Source organism: Chamaea fasciata, unplaced genomic scaffold (genome assembly GCF_029207755.1).
Source record: "Chamaea fasciata isolate MVZ Bird 193981 ecotype frontalis unplaced genomic scaffold, bChaFas1.0.hap1 SCAF_22, whole genome shotgun sequence".
NCBI lineage: Eukaryota > Metazoa > Chordata > Aves > Passeriformes > Sylviidae > Chamaea > Chamaea fasciata.
In genome coordinates, this window is record NW_027094107.1 from 6,059,266 (window position 1) to 6,086,352 (window position 27,087).

Sequence of the window (27,087 nt, forward strand, 5' to 3'; positions counted from 1 at the left end):
TGCTTTCACACATTTTTCAACAGCCTGGCTGCAGGCTTTGGGTGCACCATGGGCAAGGCTGTTGACTGATGCTGTTTTACACCACAACAACACAGACTCTGAGATTCAGAAGGCTGAAAATGACTCCTTTATTTTTGGGACGTGTCTCCCTTTTATACTATTTTACACAGACCAATTTGACTGGTGAAACAAAGGCAAACCTCTTCACTCACACTGGTCAGACCAGAGGGACATCAAGAAGAAGACCCTCCTAGGAAAAGGAATGAAAAACATAGACGCAGCTACAAAAACATTTCTCCTGTTTACAGAAAATTCCCTGGGAAAAGCATTTCAGAAAACCAAAACAATATTCTGTGAAAATTGATAGATATGGAAGGTGAAGTACCTGAAATTACTAATATCAAGGGTTAATGCTCCAAATTATTTTCTAGCCGAATTCTGTAGTTCTGTTCTGTAATCTAAATATGACAACAATTAAAATGGTACATATGTTGTCTTTTCATTTGAAGGCAAATCAAATCAATTTTAAAAAAAGCCCTGACATTTTAAACTTACTGATGATGCACAGAAAACAAGAGTAATCCATATGTCAGAATTTATAAAGACGTGGGAATAGTTATGGGAGGAAAATACTGATATTTTCCATATTTACTGCATTTCCTGGTTGCCCAGCAACTTGAAATCACCTTGTGACTGCTCAAAACTCCAGACTAGATGCAGCAAGATACTTGGAAAGCCTGAGCTTAAAGCACTTAATTAGGAAGCATCTCCCTCTCAGAAATAATTCAGAAGCACTGCATCATCCTTATGCAATTCCTGGGGAAAACAACACAGAAATTTCAGGCCACACAGTTCCAAACAGAGAGAAAAACCTTCCAAGGAGACAAAAACAGAGGAGCTCGATGTAATCCTTCATTTCTCTGGGGAGGAGATAAACCAAAAGCAAAGATTCTGTTGGGTACCCAGAGCAGAGAATCCACCCGTGGGCAGAGCACCGGCAAATGTTCTTTTAGGGATCACAGTCAGGAGAAAAAGAATGGATGATCACTGTACCTCCTGCAAACCCCTCTGGATGAAGGAAAGTGTGTGAAGAGAACACCAGATATTGGCATTATTAAAAACATTCTGCCAGAAGAGGGCTTCTGTTAAAAGGTGGTGTGATTTGTGCATAGGAAACATGCAAGCATCCAAAGCAATAATCCTCCTGGTTTAAACCTGAAATATGTAAGTCTTGTTTTCTGCTTCTCCTAATGTCACCTTGATGGTAAAAGAGGTGTTTCATCTTAATTGTATGACAGAAAACAGCTTGGCCTATGTGTGTTAAGTGTTGTTTCCTGGGCAAGTCCATAAAGAGTATGTTAATCACTAACAATCACATTTTGAAGCGATTGTAATAGAAATATAAGTGCAGAACACATTTTTCATGGTTTTGACAAGTTCAGCACTTTGGATTAATTTAAAGACCTAAGCCAGGTTTCACATTAATATAGCAACTAATTAAACTTGGTTTGAACATGAGGAGCTCTTCCAAAATTGCTCCTTTTCTCTATTTTCACAACATGAGAGGAGAATGGAGGCTTTCTCTACAAGCATAGGAGCAGTGGTAAATTGAACAGAATAACTGAGAGGAAAAAAAAAAAATCCTGATGCTAAATAGTTATAAATCAGGCCACCTCATACGTGACCAAACAAAAAAATGTCCCAGTACTCTTGTCAACTCTGGACATCAAAAACATTTTATCTCATGGGGAAAACATTCCTTCCACATCACAGCAAGAGCAGATGAGCACAGAACTTTGGTATTTCTGCACCTTGGGGTTTCCGGTCATCAAGAAGAAGGAACACCTTGTGCTCATTGTAGTTTTCCTAAAGTTCACAGTGAGTTCAGGACGTTACTCCGAATGGATTTCAGACAACCATATCAGTTTTCAAGGCTCTGCTTAGTGCCCACCAACTTACTGCCTCCAGCTAGAAATTTCTGCCCTTCTATTACACCTCATTTCAATAAGGAAGCTACCAGCTGTGTTAAGAACAAAAGTCACTCGTGACTCCCTTTCCCGCTCTCAGACACATGCCATGGTTTGAGGTTTAAAAATAGAGCAGACAAAACCTCCCATGGCAGTTTATGTCATTTAATTTTCATCTCCATCTGATTTTGAAGGCCTTGCAGTAAACAGCAATAACGGAGAACAGCAGATGCTTCTATTTGGGTTTTGTTTAGGTAAGTGTTTCAACAGAACAAGTCCAGTATAACCATTACTTTTGACATCTTTGGGACCTGGCCTGCCCTGCACATTAGCCTGCCTAACAAGATAGCTTAATTACACATATTTGACTAAGCATACTTACATAAGCATCCAATTATAGCTTAAAACAACACTCAACATGCATAGCCATCTGTTATTGAATGTATCTGGTGTTAAGGCATAATGGCGCGCTCAGCTTTTTCCTTTCCAAGCATATTAAATATTTTCTGCAGCCACTGTAAAGGAAAAAATGGCAAAGCAACCATTCGGAGTGCAATAATGCATTACCTTGACAATTGAAAACGATTTTACAGGAAAATCCGCCAATATTCCCCAAATATTCCCTCAAATCAATGCCATTTCCTTTCAATAAAAAATTAAAGATAATACCAGAACAAGCACTTGCCAACACAGAAGCGAAACTGGCTTGAAATTCTTCTACCTTTTCTTTTCAAAATATTGTTGGATGTCATTTTCCTTCTAGGATAAACTACCCAACATTTCTGCCACTGGAAGAGAAAATGACATTTAAATACGCCTCAGGAGAAAAGGAGTCAATCAGCACAGGAAAAGATAAATGCACGATGAGATATATTTAGAAAGTGCTGTAATGACACACTGTTTTGCAGTGGGAGGCATTAAAAACCCTACTATTAGTCACTTTTTCTAACTTCAGAACTATGATACTGCCTTTACCAGTCAGACGCGGTACCAGCTGCAGTTACCCACAGAAGCCAGAGTTAAGTTGCCAATGACAACCACAGTACACATACCCCGAGATTCAGCCACCATTAGCATAAATATCCACATCTTCTGTGCCTAAAACTGATATACTTTATCTCCAAAAAAATTATTTCTCCCTTCAGGAGACTTTTCCCTCCCTTAGCCAAGGGTTCCTTGGTCTACAAAATAGAAAGAAGCGTAAAAATTAGTATTTGTGTGATATCTGCAAGAAAACAAAAGTCCTCTTTATCTGCTGATTGTTTCAGTACTTGTAAAGTCAAAGAGATTTCAGTCTGGAAACAGCAAATCATAGAATCACAGAGTGGTTTGGGTTGGAAGGGTCCTTAAAGATCACCTGGTTCCACCCTTCTGCCAAAGACGGGGAACACCTTCCATTAGATCAGGTGCCTCAAAGCCCCATCCAAACTGACCTTGAACACTTCCAGGGATGGGAACCTTTCTGCCAAACTGTTCCACCACCTCACCACTCTCAAAGGGAAGAATTTTTTTCCTGATGATTTAAAAACTGCCTTTTTCCAGTTTAAGGCCATTCCCCCTCACGCTATCACTCCCTCCCCTTGCCAAAGTCCCTCTCCAGCTCTCTTGGAGCCCCTCTAGGCACTGGAAGGGGCTCTGAGGTCACCCCAGAGCCCTCCATCCAGCCAGCCCACATCTCTCCAGTCTGGGGGGCAGGATGCTGAGCAGGAGTGTGTCAGATGGTCCCAGTGACTCTCCCATTATGCACCAAAGCTGCAGCCTCTCCATGAAAAGCCACCAAGTTTGCCAGGCACGATTTGGCCTTAGTGAAGCCACACTGGCTGTCACTAATCCACCTCCTCATTTTCCGTGTGTCCTCTCAGCTTCCAGGAGGGTCTGCTCCATCATTTTGCCAGGCACAGAGGTTAGACTGACCATGTTCCTCGAGCTTTCCTTTTGCTCCCTTTTTCAAAATGGGACTTGCATTGTGCTGGAATCCTGGAAGCTGAGAAAAAATCCACAGTATTCCCCTCTTCCCCTGGGCATCGCTTGCTGGTTCTGGATTCAGACTGGGGTGGACGGAGATTCCCTTTCACAGGCGCCTCTATTTTAAAGCCCTCATACCAGCTTTCCTCTATGAGGAAAGATTCTCTTCCCCTTCTCTGACAGATGGACCCAGTCAGCCCCCAGTAGACTCCTTTTACTATTGAGGGGAACTTCTCTTACTTTAAGCATTAAGTTTGAGGAAATATAAGCAGAAGTAGAAAACAGAAACTGAGGGGAAAAAAAATTACCGAAAGGAAAAAGTTTCGGAAAAAAATCAGTACGGCGCAATAGCAGAAATGAAAACACCGACACCACTTCCAATAAATGTTTAAATAGAAATCTGCTTTCCCTCTCATTATGCAGCCTAACAAATGAGGGTCCATTATTTATCCCTTGAATAAATGATGGCAGTATGATGAAAACCTGCTTTGCTGCAGCAGATCTCCATATGCTTGCAGCATGCAAGGCAGATCCCTGCAAAGCTGCCTCCCAAACCTGCCCAGCCCCGTGTGGATAACACAGCTCCCTTAACGAGGGTTTGATCCAGGCTTGGAACAAACTGAATGTGCCAGACTGGAGCTCATTACAGCAAGCACAGGGACTTTGAACCAACACTAGGAATTACTATTAAGCTGCTCAAGTCCAACTGTGAACACAGATTTTTAAAAATTCTTGTTTGTGGGCAAGCACAAGGTGCTAAAATGCTGCAGAGTACTTTCACACATTCAGATTTTATTATCTAAATAAAAACAAGCCTCAATTTACAATCCTTCCCACCATTTGCCCATATGAAACAGTTACCATAACAGTAAGCCATGGTTTAAATTAACATTACACTGCTAAAACCCCTCTGAAATAAAAAAAAAACCTACCTTGTAAAAGTGAGCACAAACAGCACAAACAGGGAGAATTAGTGGAAAGAAGTGACAACCAATTTGTGTTGCACATCAGCTTCCAGCTGTGCAAAAGCAGACAACAGAATAGGCCTGAAGATGGCAAAGCCCTGGTCACAAGTCAAACTGATTTTTTTTTCCTGATTTGGCACTAAACCAAAGCTTAATGTCATGAGGACTGACAGATGTCAATAGTTCATTGAAATGTTTATATTAATCCCTTTTAATCATTTTAAAGCAAATCAAACACAACACAAACTAATTCAGAGTAGAAGAAAAAACAAAAACGCATTTTTAACTGGGTCACTTAAATCTCTTGCTATCACAGGAACTTGGGACATCCACAGTTTGGGGCTTGGGGAGGTGGTTTAGCAGATTTCGCTCAGTCATTCCACTTAAGTTTTTAGTAAGGCACAATTAAAGCTCTCCTGGTTATGAGGCACAGGCACAAAAACTACCTGAATTCTGAGCTAGTTATCTCCTAGCCAATTACCTGTAAACGTAAAGTATTTATTTAATGACATAAGATCCTTCCAGCTGTAGACTCCCCACTTCTTGGAATGAACCTGCTCTAGTCTCAAACTCGGTGTGGAAAGTTTACTTAGATGCCCAGAATATTCTCTTTAAAACCAAACCATAAAAAAAAAATCTAGTTAATTTTCTAGAACTTCAGAGGTAAAACTTTAATATTTATAACGACAAGAACTTAACAACTGAGTTGGATTTGTTAATTAAAATTTGGGGTCTTGTTCTCAGGGTTTTTAAGGCAGATAACCACTTTCTTTCTAGAACATCCAGTAAAACTGTACAGACAAAAAGGGTCCCAGTTGCATGTTATGTTTTCCCTCTTTCAGTACCCAACAACAACAATTTGCCTTCTTTTAATTAGGAGCTCATTTGCTCTAAAGGCTTCTATTAGTATCTCAGATAACTAATAAGTAACACTTCTAACAATTTTCAAAGACTGAAATGCAAGAACCTCTTTGCTTTGGTGCACAAGAGTGCCTTTGCTGCTTTGTAGAACATTTGTCCTCAACAACAACAACAACAACAACAACAACAACAACAACAAAAGAACCCTGCAAAAACTCCACGATTTATTAAAAAAAATAATAATTTACAAATTAAATTTGTCAGGAATTTCATCTTAAAGGCAGTAAAAACTGCCTTTTTACGCCCAAATCAGTCTTCTACTTTGCAATTTTCTTACAGCATCCCAACACAGAGATAAGATGTGTTATACTCATTCAATGCCAGTCATGTCTGCCGAGGATTTGCATTTACAACAAGATGCTGGAGATCAAGTGGAATATCAACAGCATCCCTGGGCCTGGCAGTGGCATATTCTCATGTTCCCCTGACAAAATTAAACATTGACATCAAAAAGAACCAGATCAAGAGCTGAACCCGGAATGAACTCTCATCTGATGTGGCCTACAGCAAGAAGTCTGCCCTCTATACATAATACTTGAACATTTATTTTCATTGTTCCAGCACAGGCTGCAGCGGACAATGCTGTGGAAATGTCTCAGCTGGAAGGGCAGCTCAGCTCTCACTGCTCTCCCTGCTCCGACAGAGACCCTGCAGCTCCAAAACTTTTGGGCAAAACTTTTGGCCTTTACAGCTCGGAAGACAACACTCACCTGGAAACACTTTCCAGAATCATTAAAACAAAGTGCAAAACAATTCCATTGCCAACCAGCTAGAATTCTCCAGGATTACACCAATCCTTCCCTTTACATACTTCATGGCATCAGAATTACTTGACGAATAACAGAAAAAAGTCGAGTTGCATGCCACAGTCCAGGAGACCCCAGCCAATGTTATGTCCTTTAGTTCATCTTTGTTCTTTGTGAATAAGTTTTTGTAAAAAGAGCTGCTCTAAGAATATACTTCAAATCTAAAGTTCATTCCGAAAGAAGCTGAAAATTATTTCATAAAATCAGTTTTATGGGTATTTTCACAGTGAGAAAAGAGAGGGATAAAAACTCGCCCCTCAAATCACACCACACTCTTAGAAAAGCTCGAGAATAAAACCTATAATTTTCCTAAATTTAAATGAAGCACCTTAATTTTAAATTAATGCTGCCTCTCCACGTTGTTTCTTAATTAATCCTTTGCTAAAAGAAAAACTATGGGTTAAATATAATCTTTTTTTCTTTAACAAACTTTTCTATTTGAGACAATTTTCCTAAAAATGTTCTAAAACTCTCTCCCTTCAGCAAAGAAAAATGTTTCTTTCTCCTTCCAACACCTCTGTAAAATCAGAGGGAGTTGTGACACGTTCATGTTTTGTCAGAGGCGGGAAGGGAACAAGACAACAAATGGGGTTTTTAATATAGATACTAAGCATTAATCCATAACTCTTAAAAAATTCAGGAAAATTTGTATTGCTGACTCGCAGTAGACAAATTCTTTTCCACTCTACCTACATACTGAAGCCCAGTAAAATAACTTATTTCAGGCTGCGTGGTGGAGGAGATGCTTTGGATTCTGTGTGCCGCTGGACTCCAATTTTCAAAGGCATTCAAGAACACATATGTGAAATTTAATAAAAGACTTCAATCTCTTTGAAACCTAATTTCAATTCAAGATATTCCCTTCAAAGGGCAGGACCCTTCCAAAAATAGGCAGAAAACTGCCCAGAGAGGAGCAGGAAGAATCATTAGATAAGGAAAACCCGCTGGCATGCAGGGAAAGACATGAAGAATGAAGAATACCCTGTTCAAAAATCCTGAAAATGGGGTGATGAACTGATTTTCATGGTCAGATTCAATGCATTTGTTTAGGCAGCAAGGAGGTTTAAAGTGAAGCACCTAAAAATAACCTGAGAAAGGAATTCAATGGCTGGCTTATGAGGCTTGTGAAAGCTCATCCCAGGTTCCTTGAGAAACAAAATAAAGTAAAACAAAAAGAAACAAATAAATTTTTAAAAGTCCAAACGTTTGAGACAAAGGTTTATCAAAGGTTTTATTTTTAAAAACAACAACAACAAAAAAATCCAACAGCAACAAAAGCATGCTATGGCCAGTCTTGAAGTGCAGAGATTGACTAAGACTTTCGTTGCTCTCTCCTTTACCACAGCCCAGTCCCCCAAACCCCATCTCTTCTGCTACATTTTCCAGATCTGGCAGAGGATGACTTTTCAAAGCAGCCTCTGCCAGCCCTTCCTGACCTCAGGTGTGCAGGTTCAGCAGGAGATATTAAAAACCATCGGTAGGAACCACCTTGGGCAGAGCCTGCAGCACCCTGGGGCTGCTCTCCAGCCTCAGCCCCCTCTGTGCTCTCTCTCTCTCTTCCCAAATCCTGCAGGAAAAATGCTTTAGCAGCAGTCCCTGCCTGCAAAAATTCTTTAATTAGACTTTGAGGATTTTTTTTTGGGGGGGGGGGTGTGTGTTCTTATTTGCTGTCATTTGGTTTTTCAACAGGAATAGATTGGCTCTGTGGAAGGGAAGAGTTTCACTTCCATCCCCATCCTGAAGTTTCTTGGGAGTTACATTTTCTCATTTAATGATTCAACAGCGATAAGGCAAGCGTACAGGATGCAAATTTGTTAAATATTCAGCATGTTTTATTAACCAAATCACAATCTGCAGGCTTGAAAGCTTCTCTATGATAATACCCCATTGAATGACCTCCCAGATTTATTCTCTAGGAACCAGGCATTAGACTTAATACCCACACTTTTCCATTATCGTTTATTCTGACCTAAAGACTGGTTGTGAGTCCACAGGAGAAAACTTTTCCTGATAATTAGTTCTCCTTGGTCGTAGTCCACAAGAAAGGACAAATTTCACTTTGTTTAAGGTGCCTCTTGATAACACATAAAGCCAACAGAGGAAGCATGCATAATTTCCTGGTTTTTCTTAAGATATGCATATGTTTTTCTCCTGAGTTTGCAGCACTGTTTTGTCCAATCACTTCAATTCTACTTCCCTCTAGTAACTGTGGCATAGGGACACAACCAACCAGGTTTTTTCTCTTCTTCCTGGGGAAGCTTTGATTTTGACAGGAAAATAAAATTAAGTCCTTGACAAAACCTCCTTTGCATACAGAATTTTACACAAGGATTTTACTTTTTTCCTAGAGGTTAACAGTAACTGTAAGTAAACTCTGCCGAAAAGTGTAAAATGAATCTACATGTAACTGAAAACACGATAAATAACAAAAGTCCTATTTCTCCTGTCTCCTTCAACAATCCACAAACTGGATACCACTGTCAGCAATTGCAGACTCATCTGCCTGATACCAACCCAAAAATCAGACACAAGGTCTGACTGCATAGCGTGAAAATGCGCCAGGGAACAAGAAACAAAAAAGAAGGCAGCAGTGAAAATGAGCCTGAGTGTCCCTGGCTGGAGGCAGATCAAGCTTTTTGATTTTCTTGAGGAATCAAGACACTCATTTTGTGGCCAAGCATCCACAGAGCTGTAGAAGCCCAAGTGTATCCATAGAACTGAACACCAAAAACCAGTAACAGAACTTGGGCTCTAAGTCTGAGGGCAAATACACCTCAGAGGGAAAATACACCATAGAGGGCAAATTCACCTTCGAGGAAAACACACATTTTTTTGTCTGAAGGAACCATATCTCTGTTTTACTGTTAAACCATCACAAAATTGGGTAGCCCACCGCAATAACTTGAGAAGCAGACTCTTAAGTTAACTTTTTTGGGAATCCACAAACGTCTCTCTGGGAGAGGAAAGAAATTTTGAGCAGTGCTCAAAGCAGACATTAATGTACAAATGCATAGAAGGCTTTGGTGTGTGAATTTAATGCATCTGTTCAAATTATTTCAAAATTTCAAAAATAACATTTTAATGAACAGACATTTTGCAATATTTCACTACTCCTTTCTTTTGGCTTAAAAACTGGAAGAGAAAGCATTTTCATACTTTAAAATATTCATTAGTATTAGCATACTTTTCTGTTCTAACCACACAAAGTTTTAGCAAAATTATGAACAATTTAACATGAGAATAGTGTTCTCAAAAGCCCAGCATTTGAAAAGCGTGTTGGAATCTGATGATCTCTGTGAAAAAACCCACGCTGGGTTATTCAAAGCAGTTTTACACTGGTGACCTTCTCATCAGCTTTTTAAATACTGTAGGTCTTCCTAAATTAATTCATAAATGATATTGAAACATACTCTCTCATTGCCAGTGCAGCTGGAAACCAAGACACTGCTGCAAATAATTTATGCAGATTTATCCTTTATTTTGCTCATGGAATATTTCATCTTTTCCACAGCTCCCCTGGCCTCTCCTCTCCCATGGTCCACAAACAGCTTACTGAAAATGTATTTATTCTTACACTTAGGAAGGCTGAGCATACGTAGCATAAAAGCACCTTCATTCCCAGCCTGAAGGAACAGAGTTTTAAGGGTGAAACAAACCAGGAGAATTCATAATCTTAACCTGGCCATTTGAGAGAGCTTTTATTGAAAGGTCTTTCCCCCTCCTGAACTGGTATCCAAAATACATTTTTAAAACTACTGGGCTCCTGTAGGATTTGTTTTGCATCAGCAGAATTAAAATTTTATTCTCCCCATACCTTCTCAACCTACGCATGTGGCAGTAGGCAAGCAATCAAAGATCATCAGGGGTCAAACTTTGAGGTATTTTTTTGCCACCAAAACAGATTACTGACTTAAGAGAGGGCCTCACTATGTCAGAGCAGTTACAGTGGAGACGGGAACATTTCCTTCTCTCCATTAACTGGAGTTAGGATGGGGCAAGACAGGCTGAAGTTAAACAGGAAAGACCCAGGTTATGAACCAAGATAATTACCATAATTACCTAATGGTCAAGGCAGCTCTGGAGCAGACAGTGAGGAAACCCACGGACTATCACTGGATATTTTCAGAAATAGTTTAGACAAAGCTTTGTCAGGAATAAGTGCAAGTGGAACTGCCTGTGGGCAAACCAATAAGATAACATCCAGCCCCAGTTTTTACAGCTGCCTTACATTATTCCAGTTCCCATTTTTATTTACTAATATGTATATAAGTATACTAGCATTTACCAGGCAGAGTATGTGTATTTCTTTGAATCTATTTTTCTGCTTTATTTTTTCATACCTATCCATCTTTTTTTCCATTTTTTTATTCTACTTCTATTACATATATGTTTATATACATTCAAACAGAGACATAGTACATCCTTTATTTAGCTTTCTTTAGTAAGAGTCACCGTGGTCAAACAATTCTAAGAAACCTCCATTTCTTCTTCATTTAACAGCAACATTTTTAGTTTAACATTTAACACCACATAATACAAAATGAAATATTTGATGAGCCCTAATTTCTACTGCTGTCTCCCCCCCCCCACACCAAATAATTTGTTATACAACTGAGGCATAAATAAAAACTGGAAACCAAATGAAGTTTTTCCTCCTCCCTTGTGTATCAGTTTGTTTTCACCAGATGACCAACACAGTTTAGATTAGTTCTATTAGATTAATCTTCATAGATTAGTTCTATTCTGAACATAATTAGCAATGCCTATTTCCACGTTAACCAATATACATGTGTATAACTTCAATAAACATGAATAATGAATGAGAGCCAAAAAAGGCACCAGATTTGTATCCTACAATAATATTTATGAGACCAGCTTAGATGATTTATGGCTGTCAACAAGTTAAAGTCTAAGACAGGAGGAAAGAATCACGAGGGCCCTGAAACAGAGAAACTTCACGATATTGAAATCACGAACATTGTAGCAATATTTCCATCTACTGGGGGCTAGATAAAATTAGCAGCTACTCACCACATCCTCTTTTTCCATTGAAACTTAAATTGATTAAGTATAAATACCTCTCCTACTGGTATGATCACTTAGCCTGGCCCCATGAATTCACATTTTTCATATATGCCCACAACATTACGACATAAAAATAACAGGATCCGTTAAAAAAGCTGTTGTCCCTCTTCAAACAGAAAATCCCTACAATTTTTGTCTTCAGCTATATCCCACCACACATAATTTGAAGATAGCTTACACCACTAGGCCAAGCAATTTAATTTATTCATGAGGCTGCTAGGAACACAAACTTCAATAAAACAACTTGGGAAAGCCCACATAACAAAAGGATCCATTCAAACTTTTTGCAGCAGCCACTGGAGGTTCGTACAAACAAACCAATGTCAGGCTTTGCTTTTGCAGGTACTGCACAGCTCGTCCTGGCAGTCCCAAAGAGAAATCCATATGCAAACTCCAGCCTCCATTAGTGAGGCAGCACCAACTTTGGCCTCACTAACCTGACATGCTGGGCTTTGGACTCTGAATTTATGTTCCCTCACGCTCTCTTAGATCTCCCTGATTGAAAGCCAACACACCAATTCCGGCATCCATACTGACAGGGTCATTAGAAATAAAGATTACTGCTTCCCTTCTACAGCATGCTCTTGTCAAGTCAAGCCTTTTAAGTGTACGTGTAGAAGAATTTAGCCCAGTATCATCTATTTCTGTTCATGGATAATGCAGCAGACGCTGGCAGTCTTTGTTATTTCAGATTGTGCTGGCATGTTACATAAATTCACATTTTAGCACCTGATTCTGCTCTTTTATTTGTTGGAGGTCACCCAATCAATATGGAAGCGTTCCCTCTGAGGTGGAGAATAAAAGTTTGCAACACAACTGTATTAGTTCAACCCTCAGAGCCCACAGAAACATCATAATCCACACAAACTATTGTTGCACACGTGTACTCCAACTGAAATAAAACAAATAAGTTGTTTGAGCATAAATCAAAGCAACCATGAAGAACGTGTAAAAGCTTTTAACTACTCCTTACTATTTATTGCTTACTATTTATGAGGTATTACAAAATATAGCACATCCAGTCGTTGCAGGTAGTATTAAAGAAAAATTATCTCTGCGGCATAATCACCAGTGAAGAGTAACTCATTCTTAAGTTGTAGTCAACCAACAAGGAGACGTAAGTTCCACTATGTTCCTTGACACTAAACACAATTAAAAAACATTGCCTGAAGTGGAAATAATAAATATTGTGGCAAAAAAACCCCCATAACATTCATTCTGAGAATACATCAGAGTGAATCTTCTCACCTTCCACTTAAATCAGCTTTTTCTAATGAACTTGAACCTTCACAAATGCTCCATGGGAAGAGTTATTTGTGTAATTTTTCAATAAGTTCTTCTCATTTAACAGCCCAAAGTACCAGCAAAGTTACAAAGACAAGGCAGAAAGTCCTGGCCTATTCTAAAGGAATAGGTTTAGGCACTGAAAAAAATCCTTCCCAGCTTCACAAGAAATAAACATCAGGAAACAAAAAAACCCCCGCTTCTTAAAGGAGGGTCTAAAAGAGGCAAAAGCGGTCAGAAAGATTTACTGCATTCATGTCTTTATAGCAGACTACCCGAAATAAATAGGATTTGACGTATGAATTCTAAATATCTCAGAAGAACCTTCCACTGCTACATTTACATCTTTGCTTAAATACCCAAATCCCTGGATTTGGGCAACCTACCTGCTGGCTAACCTACCTAAATCATGGGGGATAATTAAAGCAACAGTAACTGTCAGCAATTGCTTTTTTGGACGAGGCACCCACTTCCCCGTCAATCAGCGTTTTTGACACTGATCCACAGCAGTGATGATGTAAACCACTGCTGCACTTCCACTGCTACAAACAGTGCTGGAAATGGAAAGTTATCGTGGTAACTGGGTGGTGCTCAGGAATGACTTTCATTTTAAGAGTATTTCCCAATAACAGTACATAAAACAAGACATTGTGAGCAGCTGTTGTCATGCTGAAACCTGGGACAATTCAGTAACTTTATTTTTTATTCACAGATTAATGGGAACTGTATGGAACAGAGCCTTAGAGCCCAATCCTGTTAAAACACTTGGTGTTCTCCAATTCAAAAATTCCCGGTGAAAATAATCAAGAAACCCAGGTGATTGAAAGCTGCAGACAATATTCAGACAAACTGTAAAGGATTACAGAATCAGATTTTGAGAGAGAGCAAGCTGCTTTTTCCTTCCCCTTTCTCCTGTTTCCATTTTAAGTTTCCACATCTTCTTCCTCTTCCATTCTTGGTTTCTTTTTTAGTTCTTAACATAAAAAGACAGAAATTGAGAAATAGATGAGAAGTCAGTAATTCCATTTTATGGATAACCTTTCAATTTTTAACTTTGCTGAGCAGAAGAAATACCTTCAGGCTCTTTTCAACTGCAAACTGTGTAATCTGCATTAAAAAAAACTACGGGTCTGTTTTTTATCTTCCTTGGATACATGATTGTCCCCTTCATCCTATGAATATTGACATTATGATGACACGCGGAGGAGCGGCCTCTGTGAGAGGCTGTGTAATTGCACAACAACACTTCTCCTTGAAGGATCCTTTCAAGGCCATTTCAGAGAATTTTCAACAGACACGTGCATCCAAACCCTCGTCAACTATTTTCTCTCTCTCTCACAAAGTGTGCTATATTATGTTAAATACGTTTTTAATTGCTTAATAAGCTAATAGCTTTTCCTAAATTCATCTTCAGAAACACCTGAAACTTGTCAGAAAATTCCTGTAACAACTCCAGGCAGACCTCTAGCACAGAGTTAGTTAAAGCAAGTTAGCAAATAAAAAACACGCCTGTCAAAGGGAATTAAAAATTGCTAAATAATGATTTACAGCACAGCCCAAGAGCACGAAAGAGCCCAAAATTTCCCACATTTTACAGGACACCTTCTCTTTTAAAAACTCCCAGAGTGAAACATCAGAACGGAGTGGTGCCATCAGAGTGACAGCGAGTCAGTGATAGTCACTGGGTACAAGTTGTATTTTTGTGAAGCATTTGGCATCTGAGCTGGTGGGAAACACAGGCCGTGGAGGAACCTCACTCCTCATCAGGCCTCACGTCAGTCGCTGTAAAAACAGATCTTGCTAAGTAAAATGCAAGCACAACAAGTTATCATGTCTGGAGTTTATACTCCTGAACTTACTCAGCTGCTGTCAAATAAAAGATCCTGCTCAGACTTTTGTACAAGTCAAGCTTACAGACTTTACAGAAAAGTTCTGGATTAAAAGAGGCAAAATTTTGGCTGATGCACAATGAATTCTCTGAGCTCCAGGGAATGTGAAGGGAAATGTGAACTGGCCTAACCAACACATTGTAGGGAAGTTTTTTGTGATTTAAAATGTCTGCTGTATAGCAGCTAATTAGGAGCATAAGACAAGCCATATCAAAGTAATAACTTCATGAAAGAGCAATAACCCAAACAATTTCTTCTTAATGGGACGCAAGTTTTCACTTTGGGGTATTGCATGTCAGGGGCATGAGACAGTCAGGTATCACCTACTGCTGTCCCTGTGGCATTTCTCCTCACTAATTTCTGCCTGTGGTAGAAATAAAAGCAGTAGGAAGGTAAAACTCACTTATAAACGACCTATACCAGAAATCTCTGCCAAAATATCTTTGGGGAGAGGAGCTTAGAGGAGGAAGGGGACGTGAGGCATTCAGGTAGGAAACCCCAGGGGTGCTGGCAGCCCTACTGGAAAAGCCCTGAGCACAGACACAACCTCATCACAAGGCTTTGATTTCACTTTAAATTTATAAAGAGATTAAAATTCTAAGCAAAAAAACCCCACCAAAAAACCCACCAACAAACCAACCTTTTTGCCAATACCCTGTGAATACACACTCTGAGAACTGTGAATTGTGTCTGTGCTGGCAATTCCTATCCTACACACCTGCTTGTGTAGCAGAAAAAGGGACTTCCAGGCACCTTTCACCAGTTCACCTCCATAAATCACAAGATTCTTTATCTACACAGAGACACTCCAGACTGTCAAAAAACTATAGCTTGCGTTATCTAGACCTTATCCAGGGTTATGGTTTTTCTGTTGAATTTCATTCTACTAGGACTCTACTCAGTGGTAAAATACAATAATTTCCTCCTAAATCCACACCTCTTATCTTAAAAAGAGGAAAAACCTCCCAGGTGTGATTGTTATTCAGAGCATCTTTCCACTTCAGGTTCTCCCCGTTCCAGCAGAGACGATTTGGTCTGTCCCATGATCAATAAAACTGTTTTATCTTTCGCTACTGACATTAAAATGTTTCCTTTCTGTGCCTATCTCTACAAAGCAAAGGGAGCTAACTAAATTCAATATTAATATAAGCAGCTGCAATTCCAGGACTGATATGACCCTAAAGGGACTGATAATTAGCCCAGCGTTCATATTGGCATAAGATGCATGTTAGACTGAGCCAGCACAGTTCTACTCCCCCTTCTACATCCTGATTTCTCCGCAGCACAGGAGTGGGGAAAAATCCCTTGAGGATTTATGAACAGAACTGTTCTTTTAGCTCAAACAGACATCACACTCCCTCTCAGTTTGCCCTGCAAAGCTGATGCATTTCCTCCCTCCTTTCTTTCTGCACTGCAATCAGGTCCAGTCAGCCCCATGAAACTACTTGAAGAGTTTGAATTTCTCATTTGCCTGGAGCCCCAGCAAGTGGCAGCAGCCCTCAGTTCATCTGGAAGCAAAATCTGAACAAACCACACTGCATTAGAAAAGAGAACATGAAAATAGCGGCCAAAGGAGCCACTGTGTCCAGCCTCACTTGGATTCTTCTTTCCCTTCTTACCCATTCCACCGAACTTCCTTCAGGTTAATAACAGACATACAGAGAGAGATCGGGCATCAGAAAAAGGCAGAAGGAATTTGTGCAACTGACTGGCTCTCTATTTCTGGGAAAAAGGATTTTTTGGGAGGAACTCAGCCTTTGCTGATAGCCTTTATTCTCCCAAGAGCCCTCAGAAATCAGTCCCTACACAGGAGCTGCAAGAAGTGACTTGAACAGACACTCCTGGATGGACTAACTTGTCTTTCCTATTTCCTAATCAGAGAAATATTTTTTAAAAATGTAACTTCATTCCCTCCCTTTGAGTACATAACATAGAAATCCAACAAAATGCTGCACAGATTTATAAACAAAAGGCTTGTTGCTCTCCTTTTCACACCGTGTTTGCAAATTGCTTCCACTTCAGAAATGCTGGCAGTGCTTCATGATCTCTGGGAAGTCCAGAGACATCTTTGCAGCACTGGCACAGGAGCACTCGCCTGATACACTGCTCTGCTTTGCTGAAGCCCCATCCTCTTCATCTTTTCATTTTGCTGCCGAAAAGAAATTATTGCTAGTTGTCCCTGAAGTGGGAGAATAACCAGTTCATAAAGGAAAGGGCTAAAGAGAAATCTGAAGTTATCTCAACCAGCTGTTTCCATGGGAGTTTAATTTTTCTGTGGCTTGATTCCCTCAGTTTCCCCCAGTAAAAGCAGTTTTTATTGCCTTACTATCAACACCCCAACATCTCTCCCTAAAGCACACACATGCAGGACTTTGGTTCAACAAAGACCTGTTCCCAAAGGACCCTGAAGCACTCGGCAATAAATTGGACTTCTGAAATACCGTTTTTTCCAAATGATAACAATTCAAACCTAAGAACATAAGCCTCTGTAGAGCAGCAATCTAACAGTGACAGCAATTTGACTGGGGTATGCTGTTTGACAGATATTTTGCGCTGGCTAAAAAAATCAGGGCGCTCCACTGCAGCAAAGAGAATCCTTCATTTTTTACTTCTTTTCAATTTCATTTCTTTTTCCATTTAAAGTATTTCTAAGTCTGCACTGAAGGTACAGATTTCATTTGTATTTCATGCTGCTCAAGTATCTGGTCTTTCACTAGAGGACAAAGAGAAAGTGTTTTTGTTTATCTTGTAGGAATCTAAACAATACTGAACTCTGTCTCTACCAAACCAAACAAGGTCTCCCAAACATGAGTACGTCCTTGTAAGACATGCCTGCCAGTACCCACTTTGCAATTATCCTAAGCGATTAACCCATGTGTGCAATCTGGATTTTAAAAGTGCATCCTCAGTCAAAAGACAGATCTTGGTGGTTTCAATAGTAACTCAAGAAATACTTGTCAGCTCTTGCGAAACTGCATCTATTTGAAGTTGAAATACTTCCCTGGCCAAGGAAAGCAGTGTTTTCCACTGTTTCACTCTCAGGCTAATTTGCAGCCCAGATCTGTGTGGGCTCAGTTTGATTTTCAGGCATCTTTTAAAGTTTAGGCAGCTGCAGAATCCTCGGGAAGGGTTACTGCACAACCTGCACTTGGCACCATCTCACTGAGCTGAGACCTCTTACATTTCCTTTGTGGGAACTGCCACCAGTGGGGCAAGTTCAAAATGTGAGAGTGCACCCCATTTAACTTCAAAAGAATACTAATACTCATGAGGAAAAATGCAATCAGCTTCAACAAACTCCAATCAAGCAAGCTGTAATTAAAAGGCATCTCTCCAGATCTATGAATTGCATCAACATCTATTATCTTCCTTATCTTACTTGCATCCGTCCTCCACAAGTAGATTATGTTCTTTACTTTCCTGCTCGACAGGGTAACAGCCTGTGCCAGCCCAGTTGTCTTCAGCATAGAATTAACACCTGCATAATCAAACAATATCAACTAAAAAGTACACAGAAAAAGTACAGAGTCAGGGAAGACAAAGGTGCTTCCATCATGCCTTTGATTGAAAGGAGTTCAAACATAACGGGGCCAGCAAATACAAGCCAACACTGCACAATACATTGTTCATATGGAAACTTCACTCAAATTCCCATCCATTATGAATTTATGTTCTCAAGAGGAGCTCCTGAAGTTGTTACTGGGATATTATCACATAACTCTTACAGATAATAGAGACAAAACTAAAGCATCTGGGAATGTCTTTTACTGAAAATGGGCAATCATTCTTTAATTTCTGAATGCTTGCAATGAACTATCATGAACAATTGTTATTTACTAGTGCAGTGAGCAGGTCATTTCCACATTCATGCATTCGGTACATGACTTTTCTATTATTTGCAGACAGAAGAGCGTTAATTTGCGCAGCAAGCTTGATTCAGCTTGACTTAATCATGAAGCATTTCAGGAGGTAAAATAATTATTCTCCCTTTCTTATTTGACTCTAGAATATTAATAGAACAAAATAATCCTTCTCACTTCAGTCCATCGTCAAGTGTCTACATGAAGTTAGAAAACAGTGACATTTATATCTGGTCTATATTCCCTTTGTGCACCCCCATGAGAGGTGCTTCAAACCAACTCATTATTACCCTTAGGTGCACCTATCTCGCTCCTGAGCTAATCAGGCTGTAATTAATCTGGGATTTGGCTGCTCAAAACCTGACAGTTGTCAGTTCTGAGAAGCTGAGAAGAGATTTTGGCATTTGGGTTCCTCCTCTGTGCAATTCACCAGCACACAGCACCCTGCAGGGCATCCAGCCAAACTTTGAACACACAAGTTCACGTATTTTGTTCAGTTTGACCTGTAGTAAGTTCACCTGATATTTTTTAACATCAAACACGGCAAAATCCCTTGCCTGCAGCTGGAAGCCCAGGCTGCCCTCCTGGCACATCACTGAGGTTGTGTGGCTGCACAATCCCTCCCTGAGCCCTCAAAACACACTTTACCACTCCTTTGCACCAGTGGAAAATAAAAAAGTGGTTTCTTTTTCTTTTCTTAAGCAGAGCTTCAGCACAGGGCTGACAGAAGCCTCTCCTTCACTAAACAACCCGATTCTGCAATAAGTCCTCACACGAAGTCGTCTTTCTGCATTTCTTTCTTTCCCAACATTTTCGAACGTTGGGATGTTCACAGGAGCTGCCCAGAGCAGATCAAAGGAGGAAGGTTTGACTTTGTGTCTGGTTTTGCCTCTGCTCAAACAAAAAGAAAGCACAGCTCAGCAGCGTGGATTTAAAAAGTTTTCCGTGCCACAAGAGCAAACAAATGTTGGCTGATCTGATGATAAACTTTAGCATCTGTGTGGGGTTTTTTTTTAGTAGGATGATTAGGCTTAATTAATATAGAAATAAAAAGTTATTCAGAGCTGATTTTCTTCTTGGACAATGCACAGGAATTTAGACTTGTTAATAAGAGATATTTTTAAAGAAGTCAAGCAGAAACTTCTTAATTTTCAACTGTTTGACAGCTTATATAATTGTGGCTTTAATTAGCCCCAAACAAATTGATTATTTCTGTATCGCAGTATTTGAAAAAGCAACTTTCATTAAAATGGGGGGGGGGGGGGGGGGAAGAAAGAAAAATAATAAAATCACCGCCAATGGTTATAAACAACTATATCGTCGAGCAAGTTTCTCAAGTTCTCGAAAGTGAATTTGTTGTTTCCTCCAGGAAATGATGGATTAGCTGTCCTGTCTCGTTTAAAAACGCATGAATCACTTCCTCCTCTGTACACGAGATGACTATTTTAGGTGCCACTGCTAAAGTGTTCACGCTCTTGACTGCCCCAGGATGTCTGCTGGGCTTCTCCTTGTGGGGACAAGTTTCATGCAGTCACATAAAGCATCAAACCACATCAGGCTGAGCAAAGGAAATTCACCCAATTTCTTTTTAAGGTCCATTATCCCTTTACACGTACTAATTTTTAGATTGGTTTGGCAAATACAGCATTCAGCATCTCCTTGTAAGTTTAGTAAGTTACAATGCTACTCACCTTCCTCAACAGCCTGCAGGGTTATTTGTATGGAAAAATAAAAGCTGGAGGATTGATCTGGACGTCCATTTCTCCTGTTCTTGTGCTGGAAGGTGTTTGTAGTGGTTCCCCGGGGCAAGGAGGGAGCCAGGGCCAGCTAAATTCTCCCAAGGCCAGAAGAAAAAGAGAAATATTCCCAGAATTCCTCTGATTTTTAACCTCTGTAGCCCAGAGGTGTATCCATATTTAATTGGTTAATCAGGCTTAAAATATCCATATTTAATTGGTTAACCAACTTCAAAGGCAGTCAGTGATTGGTTTTTGCCACAGCTTTCTTCAACCAATACAAAACCACCACATTGCTAGAAAAAATAAACCAAACAAACAAACAAAAAAAACCACTTTCAAAGAACTTTACTCTCATTTCCTATTCGTCAAAAACTGATTCCCTCGCCCAGGTCTTCTCATTTGTAGTGTCCTCACAATCCTATGAGACCAGCTAAAACCAATTCATTTATAATCATTTTTTCATTTTCAATTTAAGCTAACACTTACACTGCCTCTTTGTAATATTCCCCAAATTCTATTAAATGCATAAAACCATAATGTAATTTTTGTCCACATGAAATACTGCCGTTTTCTGTATTTACTGACCTAGTCCAAAGTTTATCGACATGAATGAAAGCACACATTTCTTTGTCTGAGGCTTTTACTTCAGAACTGCAAAGTGCTGTCAGCAATTATACCTACTCAGCTCTGAGGGGAAAAAAAAGGGAGAATGTGGCCCTTGTTCCTACATTTAAAACATTTATATCGGCCATTTAAATATTTATATATTTGTCACTTTAAAATATTTATATAACTATCTATTCAGCACTTCATATATTGGTGAGTGAACTTATATAATGCAAATAAATTATGTATTAAATATTTACTATAGGTTAATATTTTATGAAATTTACTGTACACACAGTAGGAACAAAACTGGCAAGGGATGAGGAACTCTAGAGATTCCTTTTGCACTTTCAGCACAAAACAACAAGGATCCCTTACTTCTGCACTGCTCTTAACAGAGTTCAGAGGTTTGCTAAGAAAGCACCTCTGTTTGGAAATCATGCAATTCCACATCCTGGGATAATTTATCCTTGGGCAAAATTCCACCCAGGTTTGTGGAATTAGTCACAAATAAAGTTGATTCTGCAATTTATAGGCTAGGAGATCAAAGAAGGAATTGAATGAGGTTGGATATTTTGAAATATTTATGATCAAACCTTCTAAAACTGCTTTTGACTCCTGTGCCCTCAATATGGGTTTCTAACAGGGTCCTCAAAGAGCAGAGCAAAATATTTCCTTTATCCTGCATTTAGACATGAACAGGACTTCTCAGTACCACAAAACCTGATACTCCATGTAGCAGATTTATAAAAACAAACAAACATCTTCCCAATGGCCCTGGAAGCTTCAACATTTTCTCACCCCATAACTGAACTCCAGTTTTAACCATCAGGCCCCAGCTTGTACCTGTGCCAAATTAAAAACAGTCACAGTCTATCTGAATCTTCTAAAGAATATGGTGTGAATTAAGAAAGAAAACAAAAGCAACAGTCCCAAGGATCTGTTCTCTGTGCTCTGGAACACCCAGGGACAACTCTGGCATCTCAGAAAGCAACCCCAGATAAACACGAAAACATTCTACTGCTGCCATAGTGTTCAAGCCAGACCCTCCCAGCAAAAACACATAAGAAATTAATGCTAAAAGGATATTGCAGTCCCAATCCATTCCTCATTTGCATTTTCATGACAAGCTGATGTATTGGCAGTAAGTTAATACCAAAGGGCTTATATGAGTGGAAAAGTCCTCATGGCTTTGAAATTTCCTCAGAGCTTTTTAATTCTGATTAACAGTCATAATAAACTCTAAGTATACTCACAACCTTCAAGCATTAAACTTTATTAATCTACATAGCATGCCAATTAAGTTAATATACTTCGATTCTGCCTAGTTCTGAAAGATGTTTTAATTTTACTGACAAATACAAAAGCAGACCAACAGGCAAATCTCCCTGCTCGGTTTTTGAGCAATTGACCTTATTTTGCTGCATTCTAATAAGTTAACTTCCCAGCGGGAGGCTCATATTGCAGGAAGGAGGAATTTGTCTGCTGCTAACAACCAGCAAGGTTCCTGTCCTTGCACTGATCACTTCAGAGAGGCACAAGGATCAGGCTGGCTCCAAAGGCGGGATTTGTTTGTTCCCTTTCCCAGGTGAAATTCCTCCTCTGTGCCCTCTTCATCCTCCACGCTGCTCCATCAGCCCCATCTCCTCTGCCTCCCTGTAATTTCTGCAGCATTGCCTCGAGCTGCTCTTGGGGGCCACTGTGACCCATTCCTAAGGGGCTTGGAGCACAAACCCTGTGAGGAACTGAGGGAGCTGGGGTTGTTTATCCTGGAGAAAAGGAGACTCAGGGGTGACCTTATCACTCTCGACAGCTCCCTGAAAGGTGGCTGTGCTCAGGTGGGGTTGGTCTCTTTCTCCAGGCAGCAGCTGACAGAACAAGAGGACACAGCCTCAACCTGCACCAAGGGAAATACAGGTTGGATATCAGGAAAATGTTTTTTACAGAAAGGGTGATAAAGTACTGGAATGGTCTGCCCGGGGAGGTGGTGGAGTCACCAGCCCTGGATGTGTTTAAGGAAAGACTGGATGTGGCACTTGGTGCCAGGGTTTACTTGAGGTTAGGGTTGGGTTGGACTCGATGATCCTAAAGGTCTCTTCCAACCTGGTGACTCTGTGATTCTGTGAATTCTGTGAATTGCCTCCTTCATCCCCATTCCTGAGGGAATTTCCCTGTCTGGGCATCCAGGAGCCACTGGCACCCACACTTGCACCACCCGGACTGGGTTTGAGCCCACCCCACACCCGAAGTCACAACAGGATTCCTGTGAACACACTGATAGTCCCTCGTTATCTGTGTCAGACTTGAAGATTTCAGTCCCAAATAGACCTTTGTAGCAAAACTAATTGTCCTTCTCCCCACCCCCAAAAGCTGACACAATCTCAGTGCTGAACATCAGATCCCAACAAAGTGTGACGCTGCAACGTGAGCAATGACAGCACAATGAGACCTGTAAAACAGCAACAGAAGTCAGAAGCTTAACTGAGGCACCTACCAAATGATGTTTAAATGCTGCTTTACAAAGGTAAATAAATACAAATAAATGCTGAGTACAATAAATGTAAATGTATAATGCTATAATGAATGTAAATGAATACAAATAAATACAAATTAATCCTGACTACAGTGAATTCTGGATTGAGAGAGTCAAGGTACACAACCACCATGGATAAACTGGCACTCAAGAGTGACTTCAGTAATCTCCTTAGACACTGGCTTGGGAATAACTGTTGAGACATGAACAAAAAACATCTTCATCTCCACAGAATCAGAAAAAAAACCTTGCAGAAGTGAGGGGAGAGTTATACTTGCTGACATCTCTCATTTTTCTCTGCTTTCTCAACTTGCCTTTTGCATTTGGCAGAATCATTAAGCAGCCTTTTTCAGTGAGTCACTCACTTGGAGCCTTCAAAGCCTGTGAAAGAGCAGCAGTTTGTCTGAGACTCAAGACTCAGGGCAGCTACAGCCATGGGCCAGGCAGAAGTCCTGAAAAGCTGCCAGACTGCATGCTTAGGATGGCAGCCAGTGGAGAGAGAGATATAATCAGTCATAAAGGACTTTTCCTTGGCAATTTAGGACACAAAGACAGGAGCAGCTCAACAGGTGTGCAAAGGCAGCAAACACCCAAGAGGGGCAGATCAGCCTGGCTCCCATTGTCTGCTTCACCTGCCCAGGGGGCACAGAAATACGATCTTTCCAGAAACCAGTATGGGCTCAAGGAAATAAATAATAATATATAACATACATAGATTTCCCCAAGGAAACACAGAGGGAGGGGGAAGGAACCACAGTTATGTTCATGCTGCTTCATGGGAACTCATAGGTGACCCCGGGTCAATATGAAATACCACTAAACTTCTTATTCAGAGTGATTTTCTGACTACCATCCCTGTGCCAGTCACTGCAGATATCTCCGACACATCCTTTTTAAATCTCACACTGACATAACCCCATCATCTGACTCTTTTCTGTGAAATGGTGACAATAAAATAACTCTGAGCACACAAATCAGGCTGCTGAAGTCCTGCACTAGAACCTCCACCCTACAGCACACCTCTAGTTTTGACCTGCACACTCTGAATACAGTCAGTGAGCACCCCTGGGGTTTGTCTTGAAAAGTTATTTTTGGAGCAAGGTTTGCTTGCTCTGGAAAGGAAAGGGTTTTAAAATCTAGAATAAACCTCCATACTTTTAGGAAAGATTAAGAACTTGTGTTTGCATCACAAGGACTTGCCTGCCTTCATTCATCCATGCAAGCTGCACAATTAGTCACAACCAACTCAGAGATCAGAGATGTCATTTGGCTTTATTCACGGAATGGCATCGATATAAACAAGGCCAATTCTTCCTGCTGGTATTAGTGACTTCTTTGAAGTGGAAAGACTAAAAGGAATGTCAGACCTTTGCTCTTTACTGAATGTCGCTTTCAAACAGAAATCCCAAACAATCAAACAACAGAGAAAAAGCCACTTACCAATTCACAGATATGCCTCCAATTTTACTGTCTGTGGGTTTTTCACTTTTTAGAGTTGAGTTACTCTAAAAACTCTGAAAAACACATGAACAGCATCCTCCCAAACCTAGACACAGTTCCTGGGCACAATCAGTCCTTGACTGATACACTAACCTCAAGCTGCTTATAAAGTGACTCGGTTCAGGTTCATTGAAAGGAAGATTATATCACATAAACCAAACTATTCTACAGGGTAGGTGTGTGAAATCAATGAGTCACTTAGATTTTATAGCCAACCTCATCACAACGAGCAGATGACCTTGTGCTTTTCACGTCCCAAGGATCAAAAGTTTACACTTCTTAACGTTTTTCTTCCTTAATCTCCCAGCTCAGCCTTGTCATCCCCTTTTTTTTTATATACTTTTTTTGCCAGTTACAGCAGGGAGATTACGAGTGAGATCAATGTGCCTGTTAGGAGATGGGATCCACACTGATCTTCAGCCACGCAGCACCTGTGCCTTGCCTTCTAAAATCCTTCCACTATGAGCAGAAAACTGCTCCTGCATGTTGGATTTTCCCCCTTATTGCTGCTCCAGTGTTGCTCTTTCCTACCCCTGCATCCCGTTCTCAGACTGATCCTGGAGCAGCTTCCAATCTTTGCTTCCAGCCTTTAAAAACCAAAAACTCATGGCAGCAAGAATCGGGTCCAACATTAAATGGCAGCAAAACAGAGTTTTGTGGCTGTCCAAAAGATCCAACCTGATTAATTAGGCCTGCCTAAATCAGAGCAAGGACAGCAGCTCTTAGTGTAACTTTATTTCCAGTACTCCTCTTCAGAGTGTGATTCACAGCTACCCTGGGAGGGCACAGGGCATTGTGGTGAACATATTCTGACCAGAGAGTGCCTGATGCAGAGCTTAAAGGGTTATTTGCACATGGAATGATTACATTATTTCCAGTAAAATATTCTATTTCCTGATTGTTTTTTGTCCTACTGCAGGCATTCATTATGGACGGACACATACATTGCTGCAAGAAGAACATAACCCACAAATACGAGCTGTTTGTCTCACAGGGAGCAGTGTCCTATCCAGACAGACCGTGAGGACTTCAAAAATTCAAAAACAAAATCAAAATTTTAAGTCACGCTTTGAAGCAAACCTTTCCAACCTAGCAGTCAGGCTGCAGTTCCAAATTCCTGGAATAATCCAAAATCGCCACGCTGTTCATGATTCAGATCAGGAACTTAAAACCTGAATATTGAGTATCCCAACCCTGTGAGCCCCAACTGCTGGGTGTTTCTGCTGCTGTTTCTGTGCTCCCCATGAATATTTCAATTTAAAACAAACAAAACACAAAGAAAATATTCTGACTGTGAATGGCCCGAGTGTCATTCTGCTGTTGAACAGGTAAATTTCTCGGAGTTCATATTCCACAGCACGGGAAAGTTATTTTCCCACCCACAAAATCTAATGCTATGATGTATTATACCACCTAATCACTGCTTTTAGCTGAGCCAAATGTGATGAACGCTGAAACAAGTGCAGCACCTTATTTGTTTCGTCTTGCTTGCAGAAAGGTTTATAAAAATTCATGTCAGGACAAGGATTTAGTGTTCTTCCTATGAACATCTGCAACCACATCCCCTGCAAGAGCTGACACATCTCCTTACACTGATAGCTTTGCTCCCAATCGTTCTGATTTTCAGCCCTTCAGCAGCTTATAAACCTGACCCATGACAAGGGGTTTTTGCATCAGATGGAGGATTTCCGTCCCAATTCATGAGTGTCTGCCCGTTCACTTACAGGATAAAGACACTCTCAGTTTCCTCTTCTTACGCAAGTATTAACTCTTTGCCACCTTGGAAATATTTTTCTCCCTGAAAATTACTCAGTTTCAAAGCAAAGTAAATTTATGCATGTGAAAAACTCATGTCTCAAAATCATACATATCACAAAACACGTAGATGGAAAGCAAAAGATCCTTAAAGACGAAAAACTGTGTTAAATCCTGCAGGTTCTGCCACTAGTTTGGGAGTAGCTCAAAGC